The following is an 11,931-nucleotide window of genomic DNA, read 5'->3' as shown; positions in this document are numbered from 1 at the left end:
TTACAGCGAATGATGCTTAACAGACACCGTACAAAACAAGGATACATGGCACATGAGATGCTTCAAAGAAGGCCAGACCTGTATCAGAGGGACGTGCCTAATTTTGTATTTTGCTTCTCAGCACCCACTTCAACTGCAGATTTACAACTGCTGTAGCTTAGCTAAGGTTGACTGTTACTTCTCATTGTGATGTGTTAGCACAGAGGTTCCTAAACTTAGTTGGCCTACTGTACTGTCCCCTTTTCAGAAAAAAAATTACTCAGCGCCTCCCTGGAAATCTACCTTCTCTAAGTGAGCAAACAGAAAAGATACAGTGACAAATTTGTGTCAGATAACTTGACCACTGATTGGTTTTAACTTGCACTTTGTGTCTTTATTTGGAAAATAAAGTAATCACTACGACTTTAACTCCACGTTACATTGGTAAGCGTCATTATACAACAGATGAAACATGTACGAACAGTTTTTCACATTTTTCTACTCTTCTCTTGTTTCTTTATGCTGCCACTGCCTCCTTATTTTTATTCAGTACCCCCCAATTTCACCAGAGGCGACTACTACCACCCACCAAATTGTTCCAGCACCTCCCAGGGGGCAGTATCACCCACTGTGGGAAACACTGTGTTAGCATTTATAGCAGAACAGGATCCAATCACAAGCTGGTGGCATTTCTAGGCATCTTGTAGTTTTTTGGAAGATGTACGTGCATCATGATCTAGAAGCATTGAATCTCAACCGGAAGCCTAATGCTGGAACAACACATGGTGGCTGATATGCGACTACTGCAACCTGTGTCCCCACTTCTATTCTTCTGCTCTCTTTTGTAACATTTAGTAAGCCCAAACGGTGATGTGATCTTATCTCATTGCACGTTCCCCGCGCCCCCCTTCACTGCCTGCCATTTAGGAGGGCAGGGAAATCTGCAATGGAATGTCCTTTGCTTCAATCCCTACCTCACATTGACTGTCAAACTCTAAGATCAGAAATAAGCTTAGCTCGGGGGGGGGGGTGTATTATATTGAAAAAATTGTAGGGACATTTCCGAGGAAGAGACAAATTTAGAAAAGAAAATCACTCTAGTCCTAGTAACCGTTTCCTTCTCCATTTTCACTGCTGGAGAGAAGTTCTCTTTTATGTTACTGTTAACAGAACTTTTTTTTCCATTTCAAGAATGTGATGAACTTCTCCAGCCACAAGACCAACAACCAGCCCACTCAATCGCTAACTCGCTACTAAAACCCCAACAAATAAAAAAAGAATCAAATGAGGTGGAAGGAAATGTGCACACTTAATTATGAAGCCAGGAAAAAAGGGTGCGGAATATGTATTAGTAACAGAATAAAACAGTTGTTTAATGGCACAAGTTCCCATGATCCTTTGGGTCCCTTCCAGCTCCACAGCTCTAGGATTCTAGGTTGTCTGATCTCCCAGTCCTGAGACTTTAGCCTGGTCCTCACATTATTCTAAGCCATGGTTTGCAGTTAACCATGAGTTGTCTAATGGATGATCAACAAACCATAGCTTGCTTCTCCAAATTATGTTTGTTTTCCATCTGTTCTTGCCTTTGTAGCTTGGCAAGCATCTGCAATAGAGAGGCCAAACAAACCATGGTTAAGGAAGGCTGCTTGTGTTCTCACATAATGCCAAGCCATAGTTAAAAACTTAAAACAAACCAAGGTTTGTAAGCCATGGATTTGGTGGCAATAAACAAACCAGAGTTACACTAAGTCATGGTTTAAGAAGCAATTGTTTATTAAACCGTGGCTTAGTACGAACAAATTAGGTGATACTGGGTGATATCTAACTGTGTCTGTCTACTAGTGGAACAGACTTCTGCTTGCACAACAGGACTTCCCCTTTCTCCCTTCTGTAGTTCTTCATATCTCAGATCTGCTACCCCTGTAGATCTTGCTGCCTGAGGCACTCACATCACCTTGCCACATGGGTGGCCTGGCCCTCTTTGGGGAAATTGAGCTCCAGAGTACCCCACTTGAGGTCACAGTGTTACCCTTCAAAGGAGAGATTTGTTTCATTGTTTTTAGAAGAGTGGATCAGTTGTTACTTTTTGCTACTCTCATTTCCTTGCCCATTGCTTCCTCAAAGCTTCCATTTCTTTTCCAGCTGTGTATGTAACTATTCTTGGCACTCTTCAATCAGACAGGGAGAGAGGGAGATTCTTTTGATCCCTCAGATTTGCACAAAACAAATTATCCAAATTCTTCACCACATTTATGGATAGCAAAAGGTGGTGGTGGTATTATTGCCCTAGAATATTCAAAAACATTCAAGAGGTGACTAAGAAAATTCCCAGAAAAGTTATTAGAACATTATTTCCTGAGAAATTGTGGCCCAGATCTATACTGTCTCTTGTTGTGTTTACTTACAACTCCTACTTCCTCATTCCAGATCTAGCTCCCATTACGTTTTTACTTGTGTACCTCTTAAATCGGCTACGATTTCTGCTTAATGGCTCTCCATTTTTATAGCTTCTATGTCAATGTGCATCACCAATGTCCCGCTTGCCTACTGATATATTTATAATGAAAATGCACCGGCAAGGGGTGCAAGTCTACAATTCTGTTTCTATGATTGATGCAATAATAGCACAATCGTGGCGGATTTATACCAGACTGTCCACACACCATTCCACTGTATTACCGTATTGGCCCGAACATAAGCCACACCCGAACATAAGCAGCACCTTTAACATTGGGAGGGGGGTAGGAAAAAAGAAAAAATACCCAAATATAAGCCGCTCCATTCCTTGCTGCTCCTGGCTGCATACTGGGGGGGGGGGGAGCCATACTGCGTTGCCGGTGGCCTTTCCCCTTCCTCGCTCTCTCACTTCCTGGCTTTGGGGGAGAGGACGGGGAATATACACAGGGTGGGCGCCCCAGTGCCACGCTCCTGGCGCTGTTTGCCCCACGCTCTTGGCTGTATGCCGTAAGGTCGTGAAGATAAGCAGCATTTTAACTTTTCATGGTTGGAATTTGGGGGGAAAGTGAGGCTTATATCCAGGCCAATATGGTACTTATGCTTCTCTAGTGTTTCTGCATTACTGCCATCTGGAGCTTTTACTCCTGCACTATAGTGCAGCCACAGTGGAGGGAAAACCATGCCTGGAACATATGCAGTATGAAAAATTACAAGATTTCAGAAGAAAGCTGGCCTGCAGTGAACAGTAAGTCCGCCCTGAAACATTGACAGATGAAAACAGTATAGCAGTCTCAATACCATCATGAGCGCAAATTGTCACGAATTCTATGGGACGGTTTCCATTCATTTAAGTCAGGGCCAGCTCAAGAACTTTTACCACTGTAACTAAATGAGGCCAGGGCACCTCTGTGAAATCTGCAAGTGCATTCTGGGTCTCTCTTTGATGTCCCTGAGGAATCTGGGCTGCTCTGCTGATTCATGTAGAGTTCATGTAGCACTGCAGGTGTCCTTTTAAGTCTACTGCTCTCAAGCTGCTGCCTCTTAAGCCTTCATAGTGCCGGCCCTAACATTGGTAGATGTCAATTGTACACAGCGAATCTGTTTGCACATTGAAACTATTCCCTGTTTTGCACTTCACTGCTGTACTTTATGCAATTAACCATATCAGTGCTATGCTTTTTGGAATGACATTCATTTTGGTCATTAATCCACAGCGAAAATGAACTGCAACTGCTTTATCGGAATCAGAACTAAATACCAGTACTTTTGGAAAACAGAGAGCATCTCTGAACGCACAGAACAAATATTTGCATTACCTATTTATATTAAAATATGCAGAAATTTCCTCAGCGTCAAGCCAACTTATAAATTTTTATAACTTTTTCAAATTCTTCACATTTTTTAACACACAGCATTATTTCAGCTTTGTGCAGAGCTCAATAACAATCTTTCTGGCCTGGAAGGAAAAGAAGAAGAACACACATTAGAATAAAGAATGCAGAATAAATAAAAAACAAAACAGTACAGATTGTACATCTACACATACAAAGACAACTTTCATGGTGAGGTCTGAGCAATTATAACAATACAATGTACCACATGTTGATTGAAAAGAATTTCTCTAGTTATTGAAGTCTTTCCTGGCCAAGTTTCACAAAACATAAATTAGGAAAAGGGGGGGTATGACATTCTCCCAATCTGACTTCTGTGCAATGCCAGTCATGCACATTTTAAACACAGGCGAATAATGCAGTCTTTCTTCTAGGAACTGTTAACAGCTGTAGAAACTATTATGGCCTGCTTAAAAAACATGTCTTAGTAGCCAACACCCTCCAGACACTTAGCAATCCTAAAGCTATTCCTCCCGGCTAAATGAGAAGTGCTGCTGGAACAACACAATGTTTGACTGATGATAGTTGCTGGGAAAACAAGAATGAACAAACAACACAGACCTTTCAAACAACCATTTGAGCCCTCAAATCCACTGCATAGTTAGAAAATGATCCATCAATTTTATAAAAACTTAAGTGGGCAGAAGGGGGGGGGGAGGAGAGACCGAACAAGAGAAAGGGGTGAGAGAAAAGAAGCAAGGGCTGCAGCAGTCAGAGACATCACAAACTGAGGTCTTCTTCCAAGGATGAGAAAGCTGTGGACCTTCAGGTGTTATTGGAGACCAGCATCTCTGGCAAAGGGATGGGCAATGGTCAGGGATGATGAGATATGACTATTAGTTAGTTAGTTAGTTAGTTAGTTAGTTAGTTAGTTAGTTACTGAATTTCTATGCCACCCCTCATCCAAGGATCACAGTGTGGTTTACAACACATTCTTCATCCTTGCTGTATGCTAAGGAAAATCTAGATTCTTTCATCCACTGAGATTTGCTAGAAGTATGTCTCTTTCTACCATGAATTTTCCTGTCCCCCCCCCACCCCCTCAGCACAGGGTAGGATCAACCAAACTTCAGACAGAACTGCTGTCATCCTACAACTGCTGCAAGCAATTTGGATACCTGAATTACCAAAATGATTTCAGTTTGAGTTTTTCTTTTGTATATGATAAATGAGTACTGAGAGTCGCCTATTTAATTCTGGTGAATAAACTTATATGCTGTGGTTTGGTATAAAAACAACTCTAAAGCACAGCTAACAGTGTGAGACAGTTTTTTTTAATTAAAATTAAAATTAAAATTTGTGAACTGTTGCTAGAAGCTTCTCCAGATAAGGCTTCTTTCCTATCTGGCCCAGTGAGAGAGAGAGATATATATACTGTATGTGTATATATATGTCTCTGTGTGTATCTGTACATGTGGCCACATCCTGCTTCTGGCCTGACCTCAGCTTCTCCTCCACGGTCTGAGTCATGCCCACCAATATTTGAAGGGAAAGTAACCACATTTGTTTTAATATCAATTGAACTGCAGATTCATTGTTTGACACTGGGCAAGTCTGACAAACAAACCCCTTAAATTTCCAAAAGAATTTTGAGCACCCTAATCTCAAAATACACATTGAGTAAAGACCAGATAGCACATGCAGACAATTGTGAAAGTGTGTGTTCTATTTCAGTCCCTCAACCAACCACAACGCTAGCAGTTCAAGACAAGTGGATTTTCCTGACTGGACTGATAGCTTCATTTCTCCAAATACCACAGCACAACATTGCCAGCCCTTGGCATTGCTTGTTGCTCAGATTTGTTTTTCTTTTGTGACTATAATCACACTGCTCTATATTTTGCTTCTTCTGCCAGCTTTTACGTATACTACATCTAAGCTGAAGAAAGTTTTGGTGATTTTTTTTTGGGGGGTGAGGTGGAAACAGGGATGAAATGGCCACCCATCTTAGCCTTGGTAGTGACAGTGTCAATACGCCATACTATTGATCAGGGAAATTATTTTCCTGTGTCTGCACAGCAGTAGAGCGAGGGCAGCAAGCACTACCCTCTCTCTGACTTGGCTTTGTGATGGTGACCCTACATAGTAAATAAGGTCTGACTAGTCAGAGGTAGCCAACATGATGCCATCCTGATATTGTTGAACTCCAACTTCCATCAGCCCCAGCTGGCATGGCCTGCGGTCAGGGATGATGGGAGTTTTTGTCCAACAACACCTACAGGGCACCATGCTTACTATGCCTAGACTACCTGATGTCACAGAGCCAAATCAGAGTAAAAACAAAACTTTTCACCATCATTCTAGCACAGCTAAAGACAGAAGAAAAAAAATAAAAGCTAAAAAGCCACTTAGATGAAGAAGGGGAAATTATGTTTGAAACTTTTAAGCCACATCTCCAAAACTCCTTTTGCATCAAAAACGTTTGCAATGCAAGTTTGCAATGTAAGCCATGCACCCTAGATGCTGCAAGTGTACTCCTACAATAGCAAAGTGCAAACTTACCTGTGTACAGTATATAATCAAGGTACATTCATCAGGGATTCACGATGAGCTACATATCCCTGTAGAGCACACACTCAGTGACAAATTTGTGCATTCCTCTGTAATGTGTGCAGTTCCCCCCGTCCTGCAATACTCCCATTACACCAGGAAAACTCAGGAGGAAGTTACTCAGGAAGTCACTGGTCTGACACAAACATTCACATGGGTCTCTGAAAATCTCTGTGTCTTAGATTGGCAGAATCTCCTACCTAACCTACTTATTTATTTTCTGTTAAATGTTTGGGTTTTCCACATTATTAGCCAATAAAAGTAAGCTATGGTGTTTGTTTCTGAGTAATGGTAATAACCAAAATGGTTGTTTCTGAAGTTGGCATTTGGTTTGTAGTCTATTATGGAGGTCACAACCAAAGAAGTGATTCATAAACCTCAAGGAAACAATTCATCATGTTCCTAGTTATGAAGTGATATCACCGTTTCACATCTCCATAAGAACTGCAAAAGGAAGTCATTGTTTTCAGTCATTCGCTAGCAATTATTTCCAAAAGAAAGTGGCATTTACATAGGACGCCATTACAAGCAAAAAGAGAATTTGTTCACAACAATAGTAGTTCATCAAGATCTCTTTGTTCTAGGATAATAGGAGCTGAGAAGCTACAAACCACTTCTTAAAGGCTGAGGTGAAAGAACTCCAGATGTTTTATTAGGGTAGATCACAGTCATCTCCATATTGCCTGAAAGGTGCTTATAAAATATGTGTCAGTCTAATCTGATTCTCTTCAACTTATATTCAACTTTTTCAGCAACTACACATTCAGAAGTTTTTTGCAGTATTACCCTTGGATGACTGAACCACTTCGTGTGTTGAAACCCTCTGCTTCCTTTGAAATTCCTGTTAAAACCTTCCCACCCTCGCTTTTGCTTAGAACTTAGAAGCAGATATGCAGATTCTGAAAGCATTGCCCTTGCTCTGACTTGGCTTTGCAGTAACACCATGCAGTCAATCAAACTCGACAACATGATGATGTCACAAAGCCAAGTCAGAGTGAGAAAATTCTGGCACAGCCAAAGAGGTGAAAAAGGTATGTGTTGCATGATCAAATATTCCCATAAGGGTTTTTGTTGTTGCTGTTTTTAAAATTGAACATAGTATACTAGCATAATAGAGAGAAGGCTATACTTTTTTCTGGTGGACTAGCTTTCCCCAGCAGGGAGTTTTTGACATGGGTGATTATTCAATAATGCTCCATTACTACAAGTTACCAAATAAACAGGTACTTTATTTCCGCTTATTGCTCCCTCTCTTCTTCCCAAACTGTTGTATGCTATGCCCAACTAAAAAAGAAGAAGAAAAAAAAGAAAACCAGCCCACAGCCTTTCCAGCTCATTGTGAGTCATCAGGTTTTCAATAAAGCCTGGCAGCCAATGATCTTCCATAAACTGGAATTCTAATCATAGTTTGTATGCTCTAGGACTTCCCCAGATCTGAAAAGTTTAAGAATATGTTTAATCCAACTGGCATGGGAAATGTACAGATTGCTAGAGACTAGAATCCTGCATTTAAAATGAAAAAAATCACATTTAAGGGAAGCTAAGGGCAGAACTGCCATTTTATAAGATGAACACAGAGTTTCAGTTTCTGTATTTCTCTTGCAGCACTAATGCAGGAATTGTGATGTGGTATTTCCAGTAGAGAGGAGCTGCTGGGAATGAGTCTTGGGAGAGTGAGTCTAGGACTAATTAAACATGCTAGTTCTTCCCTGCTCTACCACCACTTTTTTTTTTTAACCTGCCCACCTACCTGCAAGTCAGTCTCTGGGACTGTGAAAACCAATGTTGGAAAGGATTTTCAGGTGTTATTCAATACACAAAGGAAGAATGAAGAACTGCCCCCCCTCCATCTTCCAATTTTCTCCTTCAAAAGTTGCCCTACCCAAGTATTCACATTACCTTGGCAAATGCAGGTTTGGGACCATGCGTTATCCAGGTAGCATATTGTCCTACTGAAGCTTACTGAAAGCTTGAAGCCTACGGTTGATTTTAATTATCTTTTGAATGTTTTATATATCTGTTTTTAACTGTTTTATGTTGATTCTTTTGTAAACCACTTATTGTTGTTGTTGTTTAGTCGTTTAGTCATGTCCGACTCTTTGTGACCCCATAGACCAGAGCACGCCAGGCACTTCTGTCCTCCACTGCCTCCCGCAGTTTGGTCAGACTCATGTTTGTGGCTTCGAGAACACCATCCAACCATCTCGTCCTCTGTCGTCCCCTTCTCCTTGTGCCCTCCATCTTTCCCAACATCAGGGTCTTTTCCAGGGAGTCTTCTCTTCTCATGAGGTGGCCAAAATATTGGAGCCTAAGCTTCAGGATCTGTCCTTCCAGTGAGCACTCAAAACCACTTATTACATTCAAGCAAAAGATGGATGAGAGAGAGAGAGAGAGAGAGAGAGAGAGAGAGAGAGAGAGAGAGATGATAGATAGACAGATTTATTTGAAAATAATGGAGTATTTGTGCTACATACAGGTCAAAAAAGAGTGAATATGGTCAAGAAGAATTCAAGTGCAACCTGTGTTCATCTGTAGCACAAATGGCTTGGACGTAGAGACTTCAGGATTATAGCAGACCTGCCAAAGAAATATTTGGTGAGAGGAATGGAAATTAACTGGTTTATGTTATTTTTTTTGTAAAACACTTATTACAATCAAGATAGATGATAGATAGAGCGTGTGTCCCCATTTAAGAGAGTCACACCCAGCAACCTTTATTTTTGCACGTGTACCCTGAGTTGTCTTTATGACTGACGTTTAGGATAACCATTATTTAGGTAGAACTACAGCCTGTCTTTTAGCCGTGGGCACCACCATGAGCCTTCACACTTACTCTGGGGAATGTAAGCTTGTCACCACCACACTTGGTGCTTAAGTATCTCGCTGTTTGGCAGGCCTTGCAGTTACCAACCATCCCTCTGAAAAGCAGGCAGTGATGCGCTCACTTCTGAGCTGATGATGACAAGCCGACAATGTCCAGAGCAACTGGCCTTTTCTTTCTGTGGAATTCCTTATTTCTTCCTTGGATATCTTTATTTCTTCAGCCCCGCATGAAGATGTGTAGAGATTATTGGGGCAACAGAACAGGGATGTGGAACTTGTAGTTCTCCAGACACTGAGTTGGGGTTGGGGTGCTAAGGTTCCCCAGGCTTGCAACAGAAACTAATCTTTTTCGCAGAACACTTAACATGTATACAATGCATTTCCAAGCACAGTTGACAAGAAACTCCATGTACTGAGGCAGTATATCTCTGAATCATAGGTGGTGGGGCAAAAGAGAGTTTTGGCGGTTGCTTTTGGGTTTCCTGGGGGCATCTGGGGGTGCTTCCAGACTATTGCTGTTTTGCGGTGGGATTCAAATATATGCCAGCAAATTCAGGTTGTGCAATTAAAACTTGATTTGGTTCTCTTGTGAATCAAACCTAACCTGCCCCACCATCAGATTTCTGACAATAAGGAAAGGGTTTAATGTGGAATAATATTTGCTTGATGCAACATTGTATGACCTCCCCTAAAACAAATCACAATGAATGCTTAGTCAATAGCCAACATTGTCTAATCTTTCCCACCAACTTTATGCAAATGAACCAGGATGAATGCTCAGTAAAGAGGTTGCCTGGAAATGACCCGCCTGAACATTGGTGGAGACTGGAGACTGGACTCAAGAGACTCACCACCAGGAGGACACTTCTTATGTTCTTAGTACTTCACATACATTTTTAATTTCATCCCTCTGAGACAGTCCTCCATAATTACTTGCTGAGTATCCATACAGAAGGCTGAGAACTAAGGAAATAGTGACTTTCCAGGAAGTAGTTTGTGAGATTCGCTTGCATCTTAAATAAGTTAAGCAAAGGAAGCTCACAGAAGGAAAACTGCCTGTACCCTCCTTCCCCATGCACCTCTCATGAGCTCCATCCTGCATTGTTCAGGACTCTCCCCACACCTTAGCTTCCATAGAAGTCTTCCAAGGGCGCAAGTGGGTGCAGGAGGAGACACGAGACTCTCCTTCTGTAAACTGATGTTGTTGGATGGACTGAATGCTGAATTAACATAGCATAGAATCCAGGCCAGTGTTTCCCAAACTTGGGTCTCCAGCTGTTTTTGGACAACAACTTCCATCATCCCAAGCTAGCAGGACTTGTGGTCAGGGATGAAGGGAACTGTAGTTCAAAAACAGCTGGAGACCCAAGTATGGGAAACATTGATCTAGACCTTCAGCCAGAGGGTGTCCACCTCACGTTCTTATGGCACCATCCTAACAATGTCTATTCAGAAGTAAGTCCTATTGGATTCAATGGGGCTTACTACAAGTTAAGTGAGGTTACGTTTGCAACTTTAGCTATTACACAACTAGCTTTCTAGAAGCACACCTATTGGCAAAATTCCTCTCAGCTTTGAATTATCACGAGACATAATTAAGGGAGAGGGCACAATGAGACATTATTGTAAGAAAGGGACAACACTAAGCACCAGCTTATTTGGCTTCAATTGACTAGCTATCTAGCACACTTTCAAATTAATATCCAGCTTTGTTAATAGAAAGGCTTCCCCACTTCCTGTTCACTGCCTTCCAACTGACTTTTAAGATCCCAATAAAGCTAGAACAGCAAACATTTCCTCCTACTCAGTTTTTAGATTTCCAAAATGTACACATATTTTTTCATTTAACACTATATCCCAAAGGGACTTGGTGTATGGTGAAAGCTTTAGTTACCACCATGTTTTTTTGGCAACCCAAATTAGTATCTGGTCCAACTCCGCCTTCTACCTTGGGAATGGAAAAAAGAAAAGTCTACAGATGTGGGATAATAACTCAGTAAAAATGCAATGCTCTAGCACAGATGCATCTATTCACTTTTCTTTGTTTCTAATATCTGGTTCGAAGGGAAATTGTCTTTTTTGAAAATTCATATTATTGACTGTTGGCCATGCTCGTGGAGGCTGATGGGAATCCAACTCATATTGTAGAAGAATTTCTGTACACATTAAGTGGCTGGGCAATAGCATTGCAAAATTAGGAGAAAAGTGAATTGTGAAGGATGGCTGTGTTTTGGTTCACATCTTCTTTCAGAAACTGTGGATTACTTACGTTTGCCTTTAAATGTTCACTCATCTCCACACAGAGAAAGCACTACTGAGTTCAGTGGGTCTTGCTCCCATGCTACTATGTATAGGATTGCAGCGTTGGTTTTCATATACCATATTTTTCGCTCCGTCTCCCTCTTCTAGCTTGGGGATGGTTGCGCAAAGCCTCTGCAGGGCAGCGCAGTGCGCTGCCCCGCAGAGGCCAGGGAGGCTGTCCCTGAAGGCAGAAGAGGGAGACGGAGCGCTCCGTATCCCTCTTCTAGCTTGGGGATGGCTGCGCAAACCTGGGGGGGGAATAATTCCCCCCCCTTGATTTCCCCCCCAAAAAACTAGGTGCATCCTATGGGCCGGTGTGTCCTATAGGGCGAAAAATACGGTAAATCCTCAAAACAGTCTTGATATTCCCTGGTTTCCCTTGAAGAGTTACTTATTTTTAATTCTTAATTTGCTAAGTTACATGTAATAT

The 11,931-nt window shown here is 41.6% G+C and overlaps 1 long non-coding RNA gene across 1 annotated transcript; it reads right to left on the bottom strand.

The window, feature by feature from the left end:
• Window positions 1-347: 347 nt before the first annotated feature.
• Window positions 348-5,117, bottom strand: LOC308585360. Its single transcript, XR_014007326.1, has 3 exons — window positions 4,389-5,117; window positions 3,753-3,892; window positions 348-2,265 (listed from the first exon to the last, which is right to left on the bottom strand). It is a non-coding gene; the product is annotated as an uncharacterized lncRNA (long non-coding RNA).
• Between the last annotated feature and the right edge of the window lie 6,814 nt (window positions 5,118-11,931).

Source organism: Podarcis bocagei (genome assembly GCF_964188305.1).
Source record: "Podarcis bocagei genome assembly, chromosome: 4".
Taxonomy (NCBI): Eukaryota; Metazoa; Chordata; class Lepidosauria; order Squamata; family Lacertidae; genus Podarcis; species Podarcis bocagei.
This window is presented reverse-complemented; position numbering and strand designations above follow the sequence as displayed.